Source organism: Triticum urartu, chromosome 3 (assembly GCF_003073215.2).
Source record: "Triticum urartu cultivar G1812 chromosome 3, Tu2.1, whole genome shotgun sequence".
Classification (NCBI taxonomy): domain Eukaryota; kingdom Viridiplantae; phylum Streptophyta; class Magnoliopsida; order Poales; family Poaceae; genus Triticum; species Triticum urartu.
In genome coordinates this window covers 715,359,000-715,373,043 of record NC_053024.1, presented here as the reverse complement: position 1 = coordinate 715,373,043, position 14,044 = coordinate 715,359,000, and positions in this window count along the sequence as shown.

Here is a 14,044-nt window from a genome sequence, read left to right as displayed (position 1 = left end):
CGAAAGACCAAGGGGGTCTTGGTATTGAGAATCTTGAAGTTAAGAACAGATGCCTTCTCCGTAAGTGGTTGTGGAAGTTGTCCAGTGAGACTGATGCCACGTGGGCGCAAATCCTTCGTAGCAAGTACCTTCAGACCAAAACTTTGTCCCAGGTGACAGTCAGGCCGACCGACCCGCCTTTCTGGAAAGGACTGATGAAAGTCAAAAAATCCTTGTTTAATAGGACAAAGTTTATTATTGGCAACGGTGCTAGCTAGTACACGTTTCTGGGAGGATACTTGGCTCGGAGAGACACCCTTGGCCATTCAATACCCGTCTTTATATTGTATTGTTCAATGACGTGAGGTGTTCATTGCAACGGTATTTCAATCTATCCCCCTTAATATTCAGTTCAGACAGTCGCTAGCAGGCAATCGTTGGGAAGAATGGCTCCGTCTAGTTAGGACACTGATGGAGGTTCTGCTTTCTCAACAACCCGATGAATTACGCTGGAAGCTTACTAGGTCTGGAGTATTCACAGTTAAATCAATGTATATTGATGTTATCAATTCGAGCTTCATTCCTACCTCCAAGCATGTTTGGGCTGTCAAAGTTTCATTGAAAATAAAAGTATTTATGTGATTTGTCCATAAACAAGTTATTTTAACCAAGGACAACCTGATAAAGCGTAATTGGACATGACCTACTAGGTGTAGTTTCTGTGATCGGGATGAGACGATCAAGCACCTTTTTCTTGATTGCCCGTTAACCAAAGTTCTTTGGCGGATGGTCCACATTGCTTTTAATATTACCCCACCGAATTCTGTCAACACGTTATTTGGGACATGGCTTACTGGGATTGGGCCTGACTTAGCGAGACATATTCGTGTTGGAGTATGCGCTTTGCTGTGGACTATCTGGAATTGCAGAAATGATTTGGTTTTTAATAGAACATCACGTATTCAATTTTTGCAGGTTATTTTCCGAGCCACGGCATTGATCCGTTCGTGGTCGCTACTCACTTCGATGGAGCCCAGGGAGCATTTGATTACTGGATCTATCCGCTGGGAGATGGTAGCTCGGGATATCTTCAACCGGTTTGGATGGCGGTCATGTAATAGGATAGGCAATTAGTTTACCTATCTCTCTTTAGCCAGCCGGTTGTGGCGTCCTTTATTTGGCTAGTTTGTGTTTCTAGTCCATTTTGACTCTGTGTGAGTTTTTTTTTCACTTTTTTCAGTTGGAGACTTTGAGACCTTGTTGGAACCTTTTTATCTGGTTAATAAGATGGCCGTATGCATCGCTCTGATGCAGAGGCCGGGGAGATCCCCTTTTTGAAAAAAAGAAAAAGAAAACATATTGCAGTGTCATGTGTATAGAGGTACATTGAGCATTTTTGTGGCCTCTTTACATTGTTTTATTTGAAAGTAGAATCATCTCTTGTCGGTGTAATCCATCTTTGAAACTTCCAATATTAGTTCGTTTAAATCTGAGCTGTTTATTTTTTATACGCCTAATCCAAGCCGTTATTTTTCTTCTGTTAATAACAGATAGATGTCATATAGATATATACCTCAGAAATCAAGAGTATGTTGGTAATTTGGACCATTGTCTGACTTAGATACCTGTGATACAAAAATCATAAATATGGTTTCTAAGATAAATTGTATGCAAAACTCCAGATGGTAAAATTTACAGGAACCATACCTACGGTCAAGATCATTTATCATGAAAAATGAGCCGCCATTATTAGTCACATATATTCATGTATGAAGGCTATAATCGATCTGTTACTATATCAAGTAGCTCTGAGCCTCTGACACGGGAACTAAGCTAAATCAAGGTACATAATGAAAATACACTGCTACTACTACTTGAACTATGCTGGCCATAATTGAAATAAATTAGATTGACGAATATAGATCTACTAATAGTAAAACAAAACTGTTGGTTCACTTATCATTTGTTTACTGTGGATAAATATAAAAAAATGTCCCGATTTTATGAACTAAATTTGGTTAAGTGAGGCCCACCCAACTATGGATCGGATCCAAGATAGGACTTCATGCCACGAGGTCAACGAGAAAAAGCAACTAGGGTGAAGCTGAGCGATGGACTCCATCATCTAGTCATAGAACATCACTGCAGATGGTACTGTGGGCTTGCTACTGTAAGGAACTATTTCTAGGGAGTAGTTGTTGGGCCTCCAAGTGCAGATATTTGCAACGAATGATAACTTTCCTCCCAGTAGAAATACCAATATATCAATCCATCATAGAAGAAGCTATATATGCAACACAAATAAGATCCCACTTATGTCCATAACAGTTATAGTGAAGTTGTCAAGCTCGCTATCGCTAGTTCCAACAAGTTATGAACTAAAAACGCGGAATAAAGTATTGTATTTTCGAATTAATTAATTAAAAACTGAAAATAAAAGAGCATATGAATGAGTTTTGGGGAGTTTTCTTATGAAGGAAATGGTACTTTGGTTGATAGGTTCACTAGTAGCATCTCCTGTCACAGCAATGACAGATAAATAAAACCATAGATAGGTGTAATGAGCAATCAAACATTCATGACAAAACAAAACTTATGTTGGTATCATCTTATGTGAGAGAGAGGGAGGGAGGGAGAGGGAGACTTGATGGATGCACATGTTGAATCCTTCATGCCCCTAGGGTTGTGTACAAAAAGCTGTATCAACTAGCATGGCTATATGTAGAATCAATCAAGAGATATGAGCTCCTGCATGATTACAACTCCAGTTTGATTAGACAAGCAGGGAACAGCCGGCATCTAGAAAAATCATATGACACAATTAGTTATGAAATAGAAAAAGATAACATCCGAATGAATATAAGTAGTGAATGGCTATAAGATAACAGCCGCCATTGTCATGCTATTTTGTTTTCCGTTTCCAACACGAAATTCCTTGTGGAATATAAGTAGTGAATGGCGTGCATACCCAGTATGCCAGGATGATGAGCATCAAAGTATTCATATCTTCTTTTTTATTAGCATCTGCAACCTGTTGAAAAATGGATGCTAAATTTACTTACATTACCTGATGAATATTGTAGCTAGGTACACAAGAAGTAAATAGAACAGAAAAATGTATACATTTTACAATATTATTTTCAGATAGAACATATATGTTGTTATGTACACTTGGTAATTAAAAATAGAACATGTGATTGGGGAAAACATCTTCAAGGAGATCGACTACGAGAAGCTGTTATATGCATATAAAATAGATACAATAACATATCGCTAGATGGAAAACATCATCAAGGAGATTGATAATGAGATGACGATTTGAACATTAGAAAATTGAAAATTTAATTATAATAAGAAGAAAATGCTGAGGGACTACACTCTGCATTCTCTCAGAAGTACGTATACATCATAGGTGAGGGGTTGAAGTCTCTTAGTAAAGCTAGCTTTCGTTATAGTCCACTTGACTATTTCTTGTAACACTAGGTGTTGAGGTTATAAGCTGATGCCTTCATCTGTGCTCTGCGTTAATTTTATTGTCTTCTTTAAGTTCACTTTTTGGGTCCCCACTTGATTTTTCGAAGTTTGAAATAAGAAAACTTATTGCAGAGTGTCATGTGTATAGAGGTACATTGAGCATTTTTGTGGCATCTTTAAATCGTTTTATTTTGAAAGTACAAGAATATATAGATAAAAAATCGGAAAAATAAAATGCTCGAGACAAAATTACAAACTAAAAGTTTTAAACAAATTGGAACTGAGAGCAAATTGTTCGACAGCAAACAGATAAAAGGTTACAGCAATGTCTTACATATGGCCGGGACCTCTGACTCATACTAGTCATGCATGTGACGGAGATCTCAGAACAAACTAGTCATTAGACTCGATCATGCATCACTGCCGATGCCGAGTGTCAACCACGGGCGGGGACACTCGGCCAAGTCCTGTTGCTGGACAAGGGGAAGGCTGTTCTCTACGACGTTCACCCAGAACACCTCGACATCCGTGTCCATATCCAGGTCCTCCACCAGGATATCATCGACCGCGAAGTCGCCGCCGAGGATCTCGCGCACGAGCTGCATCCGGATCCCGTCGCGGGCCAGCAGTAGGAAGGCTCTCATGATGAAGTTACGGCGCCTGTGGCCAGCCTGCTGCCTAGCCACGTAATTGAAGTGAGGCAGCGGCCAGAGCCGATATCTGACCACGTCCCCTCGAGGGGTCGGCAGGTAAAACCGGCCGCGCAAGGAGAGCCCGCACTCGGACAGCGGCTCCCCGGGCTGACTGACTCGCCACACGGCGTCCCCGGGCCTGGCGCTCAAGATCCTTTGGACGCGTCCGACCTTGACGTAGAGCACCACGGCGGGATCACCTTCGCCGTCGTCGTAGACCATTCCAGCCGATTTCCATTCGATCGGCACAGGTAGGTTCTCTAGGAAGACGCTGGGCAGGTCAGCCACGGCCCTGGTCACCGGGTTGAACAACCGCATCTCCCGCCCCGAGGCTACCAGCACCAGGAGGCCCTCGGCGGTGGCCACGACGTCCCCGTACTCCCGAGGGATCTTGAGCCTGATGGAGCCGCCGGTGAGATGGTTTACGAATCTGGCCTTCTCGCCGGTGCGCGCACCCTCTTCCGCCATCTCCCAGTGCCGTGGGAAGAAGCGTGGGTCCATGCCCATCAGCTTTGGGTCGGCGGTGGCGGCCCTCCACGGCTTACACACGGCTCTCAGCGCGACGTAGTCCTTGACGTCCGAGAGCAGCACCAGGTCCGCCATCTTGGGTAGCAGGTCGGCGAAGAGCCTTTCCCAGTCCTGCTCTTCTGTACAGATGCGTACGCTGCAAATCAAGAGATTAATTAGAGATTCGTGCCATCGATGATCGATGCCATGCTTAGCTTTAGAAACCTGGAACTTCGAACCGCATCTAGTTAATCTAGATACTGGAAAATCTATAAAAATACATCTAATCCGGAAGAGATAGGTATATGCATGTGTACAGACCGTTTATGCCCGCCGGCGTCAGCGCCGGCGTCAGCGCCGGCGATGAAGACGAAGAACGGCTGGGCAACGGCCGCTGCAGAGGCGTTGGTGACTGCGGCGGCCACAGGGAGCTGCGGTTCCATTTTGCGGCTAGCGTTGTTGGGAGGGTAGGCTGGCTTGGAAAGGCCGGGATGGGTTAGATTTAATGGCGGCCGGGCAGCTACAATTGGAAAGGAACGCTCCGTCGAACGGAAATGGAAAGGTGGTAAACGACGAAAGCGAGATTAATTATACGGCGCTCATTTGGAGATCCGTTAGCTAGCTGTTCACGTGATTCAGTCAAAGGAAGAAAGGAGTTGCACTTGCACGTACGTACATATGCAGTGCAATTCAAACGTACAAATACAGTGTATTTTGTTTAAAAAATAGACTGCATTTAAAATGATGTGAACCGACACTTGGCATATAGTTTTGGATACATCTTGGGATTCGGAAAAATACAGTGCGTTTAAAAAAATATGGGGCTCATTCGCGCGAGAGCTGCACACCCCCTCCATTCTCCCTCAGCAAAATGTTAAGTGAGGAAGGTTCAAGGCTGTTAGACTGTATTTATACTGGCTTCTGTGTATATCTTATATATTGTATTGTACACTTCATATACCTCTTTATATATATGAGATAACCCATTCGTTACAGATGTCGAGCAGTTTCCAAAACCCTAAATTTAATATGGTATCAGTTTAGATCGGTCCTATGTCTTCCGCTGCCGCCGCCGCGGCGCCGGGGCCGATCACGTCTGCGCCTACTCCATCTGGTGCGGCTGCATCTCCGCTCTATGGTGGTTCGGCTCCTGATCTGTACGAATCCGTGGCGCACCGATCGCATCACAGTACGGCGCTCCACTTCCGCCGCACTACAGCGCTCCTAGGCGCCCTACGCCGCGATCGCATCGCACTACAACGCTCGTGCGGTGCACTACGGCGCATCTATGACACCATATGCGGTTGTTTCTGTTAGAAATATGAGCAAATTACAACGAGATTTAATCCGAATAAACAGAAGATAAATCATGATAACAGTAGCAGAGATTAAACTAATCATGCGAACTAGCATAGTAGATGAACAGATTACATCTAGGACACATACTAGGAACATGAATTCTACGATGATTTTGAACAAGAAGGATAGAATCACATACGGTGCAACTGGAACAGCACGGCCGGTGTTGATGTTGTCGCCCATGTCGTCGAGGATGAGGTTGCCGAGGTCGGGGAAGAGGGCGGCGTTGGCCAAGTCATCGCTGCCAGCAGTCACGCGAGTGTGCTCCCCAAAAATCTGATCGCCCCTCTCTCGTACAGGATCACAAGAGGCGGGGTTCCGGAGGCCTGCTGCCCCTTCTCCCGGTGCATGCCTAAAGGAGGGATGGAGAAGACTTGCTTGGCGACGCAATGATCTGGAACGGTGGTGCGAAACCATACGATACGGCGGCCGCTAGGGAAGACGTCTGCCTGACTATATATTGCGGGCTGGATAGGTCGTGGGAGTAAACCCCACCTCCGAGTCGCGATCCAAAAGAATCGGAAACGGTTCAGTAACTAACGCTTCCGTTAATTATTAATTAATGACTCATTAATTTTTCCCGAGCAGCAACAATATAGACAACGTGCATAGCTCTGTCCTCGGCTCGGCTCATTCCCTCAACCCGCGGCGCATCGTGACAAGGCGTGGGTGGCGAGGCGAGGAGGAGGAGTGCGCGTATAGGTCTTCTCTTCTCATGCTCATACAAGTGGTAGAAGAGCTCACTTTATAAAGAAGTGCAACTCTCACTAAACTTCCATGGTGAGACTAAATTTTAGTTTCACTCACTCCACTCACATGTGTGCATGAATGGGCCAAGAGAATTTTGGAATTTTAGTTGGGCTTTGGGAGACTGTAAAGTTGTACTTTCACTCAGAGGTTTATGCTACACTAGATCACAACTTGAATAGTGGACTATGCCTTGAACTATAAGTTTTCTGCGAGACTAGTTTCACACAAATTCTTGACCGATATTGGGCTGCCGCAAGGCTTCCCCGCAGGTGGAGCGTATATGTCATACTTCAGGGCCTTTCATGAATCTATTATATAATTATTAAGATAGAAGACAAATAAGCTATCACGTTGATCCACATCTATTAAAATATCTCAACCATTAATTTTTTAGATTAAAGGCTAAGATTTAAAGATGACAACGTTACATACTAATATTGTGTATATGGCTTTTTAGCAACATAGGAACCCTGTCACATTCATGTGCTAGGATGGAAAAGGGCAAAGCACCATCCATATAGGACAAGAAGTATAATAAAAAAAGGAACATAGAAAGTCTGTCACATTCATGTATTATGATGGAAAAGGTGAAAACATATTTGAGAAAAGTCACAAATATTACAATGCCTTTTTTGTAACAGGAATCCTGTCACGTTCATGTGCTTGGATGGAAAAGGGCAAAGGACCTTCCGTATAGGACAAGGAGAAGTACTACATATAAGAAAAAAAAGAAGGATAGAAAGTCTGTCACATTCACGTATTATGATGGGCAAAAAGGTGAAAAGCATAAAACCCATTAACAGTCACGGTAAGGACGCTCGCAAGCGCGAATTAACCTATGGTTGAGTTGGTTAGGTGGACAGTGGTATCCCCAACCCACCAGGGTTCAAATCCTGGTGCTCGCATTATTCCTGGATTTATTTTAGGATTTCCGGCAATGCGCTTTCAGTGGGAGGAGACGTTCCCGTCGATGACGAGGCGCCTACGGTGACTTCGTAAATCTCAAGATGATATGCTGGCTCAGTTGCCTCGGAGATACTCATAGGGGTAGGGTGTGCGTGTGTGCGTTCATAGGGGTGAGTGTATGCGCGTGTATATGAGCGCTTGTGTCTGTACTGATGCTCAAAAAAAAAAGACGCTCGCAGGCGATGTCCACCTGTCCCTTTTACTGTGTGAGTTAAAAAAAATTAAACCGAAGGAGAGAAAAAAAAGAGAAACGGATCATCCCCATTCACCACCACCCCGAGTCCTCCCCCACCGCCTGCACCCCAACCCTTCTCTCCTCCACTCACCTTATCCCCACCACCGGCGAGCTCCTCCAACCCCCTCCCTCGCTCGCCCAGATCGAGCAGCAGGTTAGGGTTCACGGCCACGGCGGCGTGAGCGCTCCGACGCAGGTTCATGTACCTCTGTTAGTGGAGCAGCCCCAACCCTAGCCCTTCTTCGGCCATGGCGACCTAGGAAGCAGGAGGCGCGAATCGCTTTTCTTATCCCCTTATGTGATGCGTGCCTCTGCTTGTAGAGGTGTGGTGAATTTTTCAGTGTGTGTTGGCCATCGAGCCATGGCGATTTCTAAGGTTTTATCTACTGTCATGCCACACCTGTTAATACTCGGAGAGTTTTATCTACTCTGAGGATTCTTGCCTTATTTATATAATCTACACTTCCTATAATTAATTCCTGACAATCAGGTTGTTGTTACACTTTTCTTCATATATAAGAGAAAAGGTTGTTGCTACATTTGCATCCAATCCAACATTGAATTAAAAAAAAAGTTCAAGCTTTTTGATTTGTCTGGCTAGTGAATTGATTTTGTTAGTTTCTCGCATCAGGTTGCCAACACAATTGGCAAGAGCTACAATCTGATGAAATTTCTCCCTGAACAAAGCTTGAGGAACCTAAAGTCTGCAGTCCTTCAGTCACAAGGCGTCCGATGCTTGGTTCCAGATGATTGCAAGAAGTTGCTTGCTCTTGTTAGAGCTGAAAAAGGCGAGTAGTGCCATTTTCAGGCAACTTAGTTTAACTAGTGATGCTTCTTTTTCCTTGTAGCCGTAGATTTTCTTATATGCATTTGTTGTGGCAATCAGAAAAGTCCACGGCACTTTCACGTTGATTGCTTCGTCTTCGATCTGTGCCATCGGTCATGATGCACCCTCCGTCAGAGTTCACACCGGCCACGACGCTGTTGAAAATATGCCCTAGAGGCAATAATAAATTAGTTATTATTATACCATATTTCATTGTTCATGATAATCGTTTATTATCCATGCTAGAATTGTATTGATAGGAAACTCAGATACATGTGTGGATAAATAGACAACACCATGTCCCTAGTAAGCCTATAGTTGACTAGCTCGCTGATCAATAGATGGTTATGGTTTCCTAACCATGGACATTGGATGTCGTTGATAACGGGATCACATCATTAGGAGAATGATGTGATGGACAAAACCCAATCCTAAGCCTAGCACAAGATCGTGTAGTTCGTTTGCTAAAGCTTTTCTAATGTCAAGTATCATTTTCTTAGACCATGAGATTGTGCAACTCCCGGATATCGTAGGAGTGCTTTGGGTGTGCCAAACGTCATAACGTAACTGAGTGGCTATAAAGGTACACTACAGGTATCTCCGAAAGTGTCTGTTGGGTTGGCACAAATCGAGACTGGGATTTGTCACTCCGTGTAAACGGAGAGGTATCTCTGGGCCCACTCGGTAGGACATCATCGTAATGTGCACAATGTGACCAAGGAGTTGATCACGGGATGATGTGTTACGGAACGAGTAAAGAGACTTGCCGGTAACGAGATTGAACAAGGTATCGGGATACCGATGATCGAATCTCGGGCAAGTACAATACTGCTGGAGAAAGGGAATTGAATACGGGATTGATTGAATCCTCGACATTGTGGTTCATCCGATGAGATCATCGTGGAACATGTGGAAGCCAACATGGGTATCCAGATCCCGTTGTTGGTTATTGGCCGGCCCCCTCTCTCCCCACCTATAAATAGTGGAGGGGTGGGAGGGCGGCCACACCCTTGAACCTGGCGCAGCCCCTCCCCTCCAATACCTCTCCTCCTCCGCGTGAGCTTGGCAAAGCCCTGCTGGAGAACTACCACTCCATCACCACCACGCCGTCGTGATGCTGTTGGACTCTCTTCCTCAACCTCTCCTTCCTCTTTGCTGGATCAAGGCGTGGGAGACGTCCCCGTTCTGTATGTGTGTTGAACGCGGAGGTGTCGTCCGTTCGGCGCTAGGATCATCGGTGATTTGGATCACGACGAGTACGACTCCATCAACCCCGTTCACTTGAACGCTTCCGCTTAGCAATCTACAAGGGTATGTAGATGCACTCTCCTTCCCCTCGTTACTAGATTACTCCATAGATTGATCTTGATGATGCGTAGAAAATTTTAAATTTCTGCTACGATCCCCAATAGTGGCATCATGAGCTAGGTCTATGCGTAGTTTCTATGCACGAGTAGAACACAAAGCAGTTGTGGGCGTCGATTTTGTCAATTTACTTGCCGTTACTAGTCTTATCTTGATTCGGCGGCATCGTGGGAAGAAGCGGCCCGGACCGACCTTATAGGTACTCTTACGTGAGACTGGTTCCACCGACTGACATGCACTAGTTGCATAAGGTGGCTAGCGGGTGTCTGTCTCTCCCACTTTAGTCGGATCGGATTCGATGAAAAGGATCCTTATGAAGGGTAAATAGAAATTGGCAAATCACTTTGTGGTTTTGGCGTAGGTAAGAAACGTTCTTGCTAGAAACCTATAGCAGCCACGTAAAAACTTGCAACAACAATTAGAGGACGTCTAACTTGTTTTTGCAGCATGTGCCGTGTGATGTGATATGGCCAAAAGGATGTGATGAATGATATATGTGATGTATGAGATTGATCATGTTCTTGTAATAGGAATCACGACTTGCATGTTGATGAGTATGACAACCGGCAGGAGCCATAGGAGTTGTCTTAATTTATTTATGACCTGCGTGTCAACATAAACGCCATGTAATTACTTTACTTTATTGCTAAAGCGTTAGCCATAGTAGTAGAAGTAATAGATGACGAGACAACTTCAAGAAGACACGATGATGGAGATCATGATGATGGAGATCATGGTGTCATGCCGGTGACAACGATGATCATGGAGCCTCGAAGATGGAGATCAAAAGGAGCAAAATCATATTGGCCATATCATGTCACTATTTGATTGCATGTGATGTTTATCATGTTTTATATCTTATTTTCTTAGAACGACGGTAGCTTAAATAAGATGATCCCTCTCTAAAATTTCAAGAAAATTGTTCCCCCTAACTGTGCACCGTTGCGAAGGTTCGTTGTTTCGAAGCACCACGTGATGATCGGGTGTGATAGATTCTAACGTTCGAATACAACGGGTGTTGACGAGCCTAGCATGTACATACATGGCCTCGGGACACATGCGAAACACTTAGGTTGACTTGACGAGCCTAGCATGTACAGACATAGCCTCGGAACACGGAAGACCGAAAGGTCGAACATGAGTCGTATGGAAGATACGATCAACATGAGATGTTCACCGTTGATGACTAGTCCGTCTCACGTGATGATCGGACACGGCCTAGTCGATTCGGATCATGTTTCACTTAGATGCCTAGAGGGATGTCTATCTGAGTGGGAGATCATTAAATAATTTGATTAGATGAACTCAATTATCATGAACATAGTCTAAATTGTCTTTGCAAATATGTTGTAGATAAATAGCTCACGTTGTAGCTCCCTGTTTCTATACGTTCCTAGAGAAAGATTAAGTTGAAAGATATTGTAAGCAATGATGCGGACTAGGTCCGTAGTCCGAGGAGCGTCCTCACTGCTACACAGAAGGCATACGTCTTTGATGCACCGCTCGATGTGCAAACCCCTACAACGTCATCTGTGGATGTTGTGAACACCTGACAGACACATCCTGATGACTACTTGATAGTTTAGTGCACCATACTTTACGGCTTAGAATCGGGATTCCAATGATGTTTTGAACGCCATAGAACATATGAGATGTTCCAAGAGCTGAAATTGGGATTTCAGGCTCATGCCCGTGTTGAGAGGTATGAGACCTCTGACAAATTCTTTTGCCAACAAGATGGAGGAGAATAGCTCAACTAGTGAGCATGTGCTCAGAATGTCTCACTACTAGGGAAAACCCTAGCAGTAGTGCTGGTTTTGTGCTCACTAGTAGCGCGGGTAGGCGCGCTACTAATAAGGCGCTACAGCTATTGCTTAGCAGTAACGCGTGCCACACGCGCTACTGCTAGGACAAATAGCTGCATTGCTTGTTCACTCCCACGCTGCTGCTAATGTAACTACTGGCAGCGTGTTTTCTTTCCATCGCTACTAGTATTTTTTTTTAGTGTATTTATGCGCCATCATACAAATATTGGTACAATACCAGTTATGAGGTTTACATCATTATGTCCATAACAGTGTGTCAAATGAAGGTGGATTAGGTTCAAGTGGAGGCAATATGTGGTGCATGTCAAAAGTATACTGCTAATCCAAACTTGATCTAGTTTGGACTAGTAGTACTTTCGATGTGCACCACATGTTGCCTCCACTTGAATCTAATCTGCCAACACAAGCTATTTAATCATCATCATAATCATTAGCACCAACAATATTTATTTAATCACCACTAACACTAGCTAATAATAATAATCATCAGTCATTACCACCAACACTAGCTATTTTATCATCATAGTAATAGTGTAGCACATCATCATCCTCAAACTCATTTCTAGCTAATCACTCCTGCTGCTCTCTCTTAGGTAAAACAACATAAAACATGTGTAGCTCTCCTCCTTGATCAAGTTGGAGCATGCAGATGAACCTGTCTCCTAATTTTGGGTAGCACATCTGTTTGCTGCCCCCTAGTACTTGTCTGCGCTCCCCCATCACATATCTGGTCCAGTCTTGCATTATTAAGCATTCATCGCTGATCTTGAATGCACTAAAGTAACATGTAGGATATCTTGGCCGTAAGCTAATAATACTCATGGTACCTTTAGTCTCGATCCCATAAGGCACAACATTCATCGGGAGTCCCTGTTGAAGAACATCGTATGGTCACATACTTAGCAATGAAGTTTAGCTTCACAAATAATGTATGGAAAAGATGCACTGAGGAAAAATAGTAAAAATCTTACCATCCTTCCTAAATAGATGTGACCGTAGTTCATGACGAACACTATTGGTCGCACGTTTTCAGTACTAAGATTTCTAAGTCCAGGAAGAAAATTTGTCTTGACAGTATCAAGATCCTCAAGCCATGAAACGTAATGACTTAGCTCCTCACAGTTTAGTTCAGCCCCGGGACAGTAGTAGGTCCTGTCTACCAAGCGCTGGACATGTTTGCTTGCACCGAAATAAGCTGACAATACAAATTAGTTGTCAACTATTTTTGAATAAACAATATCAAAGACATAAATATGGTTGAGAAACTTACATTTTGGTGTAACTGGAGGCGTCTGCACATCGACCCAGATGTCGGTATTACCTTCAATATCATCTTCCGGACAAATATCAAAGGTGATAACCATATCAGGCTCAAATGCATAAGTCTTGCAAAGTGCTCGCCATGTTTTGCATCCAAAATAGGTGTAGTCATCTGAATTGTATAATTTTGCATGGAAAATATAACCATGCTTGGTCTTCAAATAAACTTTCTTTACCTCCATAGTATGACTGAAACCTATCTTATCCAATACAAAAACTCTTGCATGGCAGGGGATACGCTAGTAGAATAGTAAAAAATATATAAGTTGAAGCAAATGAAGCAGATGTCATGCTTAATTACAAAAAAAGACTTGTCGTTGTGACTTACTGTATCCACTTCGAAGTTCTCGTCCAGCTTGGTGCTGAAGCGCCTATCATCATCTAGAAGATTCCGTCGCATAGGCCGCGCTCGTCTTCGCAGTATTTGCAAATACCGAAATCCTTTTTGTCGTCAGACATTTCCTATGTTCATAGTTAAAACATTAACTGAAAATCGATAAAAGACAACTACCAGGATACTCAACACACAAATCCGGGGCACTCGATATTTCCTACATATTCTGGCAAAAGTCATGCCAAAATTCACGGAAAAATCCGGCATGACCTTTGCTAAAATAGGATATATCGAGCGCCTGAAATTTGCCGGAACGGAAATGAATCAACACTCCGGCAAAACATAGGCCACTCGGAGGTGTAACCTGCAAACATGACCGGCCACTTGGATATTGAGCAACACAAGATATAC